At 33.1% G+C, this 8,129-nt stretch overlaps 1 long non-coding RNA gene across 4 annotated transcripts; it reads right to left on the reverse strand.

Moving 5' to 3' along the window:
* Window positions 1-607: 607 nt before the first annotated feature.
* LOC145167487 (uncharacterized) lies at window positions 608-3,448 on the reverse strand. 4 transcript variants are annotated; one of them, XR_013741198.1, is made up of 4 exons: window positions 3,110-3,379; window positions 2,955-3,012; window positions 1,036-2,863; window positions 608-934 (listed from the first exon to the last, which is right to left on the reverse strand). It is a non-coding gene; the product is annotated as an uncharacterized LOC145167487 (long non-coding RNA). The 4 variants fall into 4 exon arrangements; XR_013741197.1 differs by having other exon boundaries at window positions 1,036-3,012; window positions 3,110-3,381; XR_013741196.1 differs by having other exon boundaries at window positions 2,955-3,377.
* Between the last annotated feature and the right edge of the window lie 4,681 nt (window positions 3,449-8,129).

Genomic DNA, 8,129 nt, shown 5'->3' on the forward strand with positions numbered 1-8,129 from the left:
GTAAACAAACGAAATTTTTTGTTTATGTTTATTTATTTATTAAATAAACAAACTTCCTACATACCGTTTACCACCTAAAATGGTATCTTTGGTGCATTTAATTGGTGAATAGTTCGTCATACTTTGTTTATAACTAGAAAGAAGTCAACTTTGGAAGCCACATGATGAATTTTTTAATGTGCCAACATCTTAACCAGCAAGCAACACCATGTCACCTTCTTCCATTGTAGATCGCCACATTTTGTATCTTCTCTAATTCTTTTATTTATAAATTCTTGCATCCACCAACATTTAATCTTTTACTCCTTGGTTGTAACTTGTGTAGATGCGTAACCATTTTGATTCATTTTAAAATCCATTTTGGCCCTTCCATGTTTACAACTGAATCTCAATTCCTCAGAAAAATATTGAGAAACTAACTTTTTAATGTTATTCACATTATATTCTAAGATAATATAAAAAATCTGCGTTTTGAACCAAAGAAAAATAAATTATCTATTTTATGCACGTCTAAACTAAAATAAGTCAAAGGTTAGAGAGAGATACACACAAAAGCTGAATTTTTTATACAACTTAATCATATTCAATAAATAAAATCAGCAGAAAATATGAAAAATGGATAATATACATATATACTCAAGTAGCAACTGTATATTGAGATACAAACAGACATTTTGACAATATACATATATGTAGATAAAACTTTGTCATCACTAATTCTATGTTCTAATGTCATTAAAACTAATTCAATTTCTTAAAACCATATTATATGCACAGTTTAGTAATTGACCAAGTTCTCTTCCTCCTTGCAGGGCTCTTTTCATTGCCTGCAACCTCTGCATGATTCCTTGTATTCATGGATAATTCAACTCCAAGGCTTTGAAGTTTCACAGCTCTTTCATTGATAGCCAACTGATTCCAATAGCAATTGAGTCTGCACATCAAGACAACAATCAGTATATTCATCGGGAATTTTCTCTTATATTAACTTGCAAAATAAAATAAAAAAGGAAATTTGAAGATCTAGTAATATACCTTCACAATAACCTTGTCATTCCACCTCACTTGTGTTATGGCAGGAGATAAGGGAGATCAGGGGCCAATAGTAGCCACCTCTATTACTCCTTTCAAATTCGGGCAGATCCATCATCTTTGGGCAATTGTCAATGCTCAAATTCAGGCAGATCCATCACCTTTGGGCAGTTGTCAATGCTGGGATGTTGGAGGGATGTGAGATGTTGGAGTCCCATTGAAAACGATTCCAATTTCTAAAATCCATTTATGCGAAGAGTAGTAAGAGATGGAGGAAAATTTTGTAGGCCCCACCCTGAGATGGGCTTCTTCAAACCTCCTATTTTAAGGAAACACAGCTTTGGAGGCCAAAGCCCAGGTGGAAATGAAGCATCCATGTTTGTACATGTTTGTTTCTCTAGATGTTCAAACACGCTTAACCCCGAAAAGGAAAATTTCCCATGGAGATTTTCAATTTTTTAAGTTTGGTTATTGGAAAGCAGTTGATACCTTCAGGCTTCAACAATCATCTTGCTGAGAGTTTGTAGGCTTTTCAACTCATCAATCCCTAATGGAATGAAATCTTATCCAAAAATGGAGTACCCCCAATGTCAAAATGCCACAACATTTAAGGTATGAAAAGCTCTCGGGCAACTTAATTAGTTTGTGACAGCCAAAAACGATCAACGTTTGTGAATTATAAAGATTGCAGATATGTTCCGGTAAATGTGTGATACTAGTTCGAGATAAATTAAGATACCGCAAGTGCTTCAAACTACCGATGGATTCAGGTACCTCGCTTATGCTAAGATGACTCAAATTTAGGACCCTTAGCAGCTGTAACTCGTGAAGTAAGTCGGTGAGGATCTTATTTGATAAGTAAAATGTTTCCCAATTTTCTTTCACCTCAAAGGATACTCCTAAAAATGTTCTTAAGCTTTTAGCTCTTTTGAATGCCTTGAACCTTTTGTAAACCATGTAATCCTCACAAACAAATGACATATGGAGGTACTTTTCCAAAGCTTCTTTCCTAATTTCCTTCTTCATCTCAATGTCTAACCTTGAAAAAAAATCTCCAGCAACAGATGTGGCCAAGTCATTTATGAGGTCATGCATCACAAACAACAATCTGTCATTAGGCGCATGTAGAAAAAAGGATCTTGATTGTTGTTGCAAAAACCCTTCTACCATCCAGAATGTGACCATCTCCAACTTATCAAACTTATAATCCTTAGGGAACACTGCGCAGTATGCAAACAACTGCTTCAAAGATGCAGAAAGATCATGGAAATTAGTCTAAGAGCCGGAACAATCTCATCTCTCTTTCCTTCCATTCCTTCTCATACGTTTTTGTCCTCAATAACCTCCCAAGTGTTCTTAAAGCCAAAGACAAATAGCTTTCATTCCATACATCATCTAAAACTATTAGAAAACATTTCTTCACGAGCTTCTCTTTAAGCATTTCTTCAAGTAGATTCAAATCTGCAAATTCCTTGTTTTCCTCCGTCACCCATTGATCCATAACTTTGCTTATATTGAAAATCTTGAACTCATCAGAAACACAATCCAAAGCCCTGAGTTTGAAGTGATCCTTCACTCCCACTTCACCATACAAAAGTAGAGTGGTTTTACCAACTCCACCCACACCAACTATCAACTATGAACACGATACTAAAGTTTTGATTACATGATTCATCTTCATCCCCCAAAAGCTTTTGAAGCAATACCTTCTTATCACCTTCACGCCCAACAATACCACTTGCATCTACCAAGCAGGCTTCATACCTAATTATTTTTCTCTTTTCATTTGTTACCATAGTTAAACCCAGATTACATTTTCGCTTACTATTTCCTGCAACCAGGAAGTAATATCATCTAAATTGGCATGGATCCTACTATTTTAGGGAGAAATTTGTGCAGCAGATTGGGATAAGTCTTTTTACCTTGCTGGTGGTGGAGAACATTCAGCTATCACTTAACAGCTTCATCAGTTAATCCCTTCTGAGAAGTAGATCTGGTTAGTATAATGGAGACATGGATGAAATTGACGGAGAGAGAACGAATTCAATTATTGTGTAGAGGAGAGATTTGGAATTACATCAGAATTTGTCGCCCAAAAGATTCAAAGTTGCAATTGCACGAAAAACTAACAGAATCTGTTAATAACAAGATCGAACGAAACATCTGAAAGAAAAATCTAAGAAACACTCTCAATAACAAGATCGAATGAAAAACTAATAGATATTATAGTGTGTAACATCTTTAACCCTAATCTCTGTCCTCTCTCTCATCTCAAAGATGAACGGTGAATATGCGTTCGAATCTAAGGAAATGAAATATGTAATATCTTTCGTCACCACCGAATTTTCTATTTGTTTTGTAAACTTTTCTTTAATTAAAAAAATTAATTTATTAAACTCTTATACCTATACGTACAAACTTATATTTTATATTGAATTTTTATGATAGTATAAACTGCAAAAAGATAATTATACAAACCGAAAATACATATTTTTTTATAAAAACGATTAATATATATCTTATTTTAGATTTAGATAGGGTCTACTCGTCTAGAGTCACTTAGTCAAGAATTTGATAGATATTTAAAAAGTTAAAAAAATAATAATAATAAAACATGTGTTTACGTGTATGTAGATAAGGGTGAATGGGCATGGGTGTGAACAAGAGTGTGTGGTGAGAAATGAGTAGAGGTGTAGGTGAGCGTGTGAAGAGTCTGAGAGCATTTAATGAAATCCTGATTAAAATAAAAAAGAGGTGTGGGAACAGGGAAGGGAATGTATTTGTAAGTGAGGGTGTGAACGAGTCGGAGAGCATTTAATGAATCGTGATTAAATAGAGAAGAGGTGTGCAAATGTATTTGTTTTTAATAAAGCATAAGAGTGTGTACAAGAAGCTTCTCGACATCATATTTTTCTTTCACTTTTGAGTAAATTACACGAATCGTCTCTCATGCAGGTGTCAAAATACACGTTTAGTCCTTATTTTTAAAAATTAACTTGGACCGTCCCTCGTATTGTTAAAAGTTGCACGGTACATCCCTCGTTAATTTAAATTTGCATGTTTCATCCCTTTTGATACATAAAAAAATATAATACCCTTTTTCTTTTCTTTTTCATTTATTTTGAACATATTTAATTATTAAAATTATTTTAATTATTTGCCCTGATTATTTTTAATTACTAAAAATTATTTTAGTTATTTTTCTATTTTGTGGAGTAAGAACTGACCACCACCACCACCACCGGTAATCTACGCCACCACCAGAAAATGGAGCACCACCACTACTTCTCACCGGAAAATGTAGCATCACCGCTATCCCTCACTTCACCCAACCCCCTCCTTCGTTAATGTTAACATGTTTCACTAAAAATAACTACAAACTAACAACATATACTCAAACCACCATCGAACCAGGCACATTTATTGTTAACACCACCACCATCCTCCATCGGAAACCCACCTGCAAAATAGGAAAGAATAATCAGGGTAAATTAGGAAGTAAGAGTCAGGGAGATGGATAATCTGATTTGATACAAAACTGATTGAAAGCAAACGATTTAGGGTTCTTAAATTGAAAGCAAACCTGATTCACTAAACCTGCAAATCTGATTCATTACAGAGGGAGATGGCAAGAGGGGGTTGTAAGTCTGCACTTCGTTCGATCGGTGAACCACCATCGCTAACTATGAGCCGACATCGTCATCAGCGCGCTGCCATCGTCGCATCATCTAGGGTTCGCATGATTGTGTTATCGCAGAGGAGGATTGTCAATGGAGACGATTTGAGTTCGATCCGACCTGCTTCTCCGATCTCAATGTCCCTCTTATCCGATCTTGCGTGATGGACTTGTACCTGGTTCGATGACCTGATTTCGGTGAGGACAGAAGGAAAAATTGGAAATGGAAGAGGGAGGGTGGGTTGAGTTGTGGTGGGTAATGGTTTGATAGCATTGTTGGAGTGCCCGAAGAGGCGAAGATGTCCTGAAGTCCTTGAAGCCGGCGATGATACCGGTGGAGGTGGAGATGACCGAAGAAGAAATGGTGGAAGAGGACGGCGTGCTTAGGGTTTAAGGATCTTTATTTAATATCTTTGATAAAAGGAAATAAATAATTATTTTCATAATAAACAAATCAATAAATTATTAGTAAATAAAAAATAAAGAAATAAAGAAATAAATAAGGATAAAATTATCTTTTTATGTCTCAAGGGATGAAACGTATAAGTTTTAAAGTAACGAGGGATGGTCCGAGTTAATTTTTGAAAATAGGGACTGGACGTGTATTTTGGCACCTGCACGAGGAACGATTCATGTAATTTACTCTTCACTTTTCTTTCCCTCACCAAAAGTTAGGGTGTGTGCAGGAAGTTTCATTCATTTTTTTTAAATAAAAATAATTGACTTTTAAGATTTATAATTTTTTTAAAGGAGTAATAAGCATAAAAATTAATTAAAAAAATAAAAATTACATAAAAAAACTAAAATTTGAATAGCTAGAAGGAAGTGTGGTTTTGAAGATTAAATTGTGTAGTATTTATAGATGTGGTAAATGGTATATATATATATATATATATATATATATATATATATATATATATATATATATATATATATATATATATATATATATATATATATATATATATATAAATTTTGGGCTTCTAGCTGTTGAATAAGAAAAAAAAAACTTAATTTTCAAATTTTTACTGTTTTTTAACAGTTATAAGGAAGAAAAAAATAAAAATATAAAAATAAAAACCGATGGCCAATGAGATCAAAAGAAAGATTGCGGCAACCTCATCCCCCATCTCCTTCCCGCACCATCGTTCCCATAGTCACGGTGCGGTGTTCCGATGTGCAGGAACGGTTCCCGAACCACCTTCCCGTTGCACACCAGCGAGCCTAAAATATAATAAATGAAATATAAATTGTTTGCTTTTAACGATGAATAAACAATTGTTGCAAACACAAAATTTAATGGAATTCATAGAAAATAAATTCATTTAAGTTTCTCAATCAAAAATATTTTTTATATGAATTTTTGTTTCAGTTCATTTATCCTTCGAAATTCTTTAACCAAATACTTTCTAAGCAAAAAGTGATTACTAAAACTAGTTTCTCATAAGAAATGATTAATATCCTTTTTTCTACAATTTTTTATTATTTCTTTTTAATTTTAATTTTTTTTATAGATTTTTAAAAGTTTTTTTTTATTTAAAGACTCAACAATTTGACTATTATGTTAGTTAGAAGCTGAAGGAAGTGTTGATACTAAATTAGAAAAATCATTGGAGGATTTGTGTGAACGAAACTCTGAACACTTGGCTTTGCTTCTTTTTTCTTGTCTTTTGTGAATTTGCAATTGGCCGGAAAACCATTGAATATGTAGCATTGAGCCTCTATGTGTTCTGGTTTCTTGCAATGATTGCAGGTGAGCAATTTCTTAGAGAAATTAAGATCCGATGAAACCTTGAAATACTCAACAACTTAACAATTATGTTAGTTAGAAGTCTAGGGGTAGTTTTATCTTTTAGTGTTGAAAGTTTATTAGATTTGTTACAGCAGCTATTTAATTGATCTTTTATATATATATATATATATATATATATATATATATATATATATATATATATATATATATATATATATATATATATATATATATATATATATATATATATATATAGAGAGAGAGAGAGAGAGAGAGTTAGGTTCAAATGTTTCCAACAAGTATTGTGTGTCTCTAACAACCAATCAGAATTAAGCAAAAATAAATTCAGTAATAAATTATAAAAGGGTATAATAGTTATCTTAGTTATGTAAATATAGTAAATAATTAAAATCTTTAATAACCTTTAAATATGGAAATTAAGTTAGTAAACCCTACAAAAATCACCGAGAGACCCCTTTATCACAATCCTTCATAGTCAAATTAAACATCAATTACTAATAATCGACATCCTCCCCTTCTAAACCTAGCCCACCGTACTTCTCCCCTCGTCGACTGATGTCCAACCCTAACGCAATCAATTGTGGCTTATTTCCCCAACCCGACGACAAGGTCAGAAGCACACGACCATGTGTGACCTTCAACGAGTTGTTCTGCCTTCATCTCAAATTCGATGTGTTTCTCTTTTGAACGAAATATGGTTTACAAATCGGAACTCCGATTCGCTATTACTTAATCCAGGCCAAATTTGTTTCCTCCTTATTGTTTTTGTTAAGTGATTTCGAGATTTCAAGAATAAACTCCTAAATCAATGTGAGCATCTGATCTTGAAACTTAGGAGATTCGAGTACTCCTGTCTCTATTTCATTTGATTTGTCAACTTTTGGCGATAAATCCCACTAGGAAAAGGCTGATTTCATACTCTCAATTGACAATTCTAGTGTTTTTCGTCTATGCTAATACCTATGTGTTTAATTTATCAGATGACAACATCAGGTTCCTTACCACTGGGGCTGATGATGTTTAGGTTATGACCCGAAAGAGTATGGACGACCCGGACAGACCTCCTGGTATTGTTCTCAAACCTTATCCTGATACGACTTCATCATGTTGCTCTTTATCTTATCATATTTATAATCTGGAATGGTATAGAACAAGCATTTTTCAACTTTCTTGGATTTTAGCTTTTTGAAATTGTCATGCTTCTTTTCTACTTCAGCTGTTAATCTAGTCTGGTGTCGGTCTAATGAGGTCTTTATTTTCCCTATTTTGACTTTGCTAATGATTAGTTATTCCATAAACATGATGATTTAATTTGATGTCTTTGAATTAATTTCATACTCTTGATAATACAAATTCTTTAAGAATATTCAAAACCATTGTGGGAAAATATTTACAGTACAATCTTGCAGAATAAACATGTTTTTTAGGATTACATTCTATTAGAATAAATTACAATTATTTAATGTGTGATACATTTTGACAAAATTTATAGTTTTTATTATCTTAGAATGCACAAATGTTTTAATATTTGAAAGTTGATTATATTTTCTTTGTGAATTTAGGTTTTGAAGAGGTTACCATTGACGTGGAAAAGAAAGAAAACATGAAGAACAAGAGTGTCTTATAGTATAATGTATTATGCCAGAA

Source organism: Lactuca virosa, chromosome 3, assembly GCF_052849685.1.
Source record: "Lactuca virosa cultivar CGN04683 chromosome 3, Lactuca_virosa_CGN04683_v6, whole genome shotgun sequence".
Classification (NCBI taxonomy): Eukaryota; Viridiplantae; Streptophyta; class Magnoliopsida; order Asterales; family Asteraceae; genus Lactuca; species Lactuca virosa.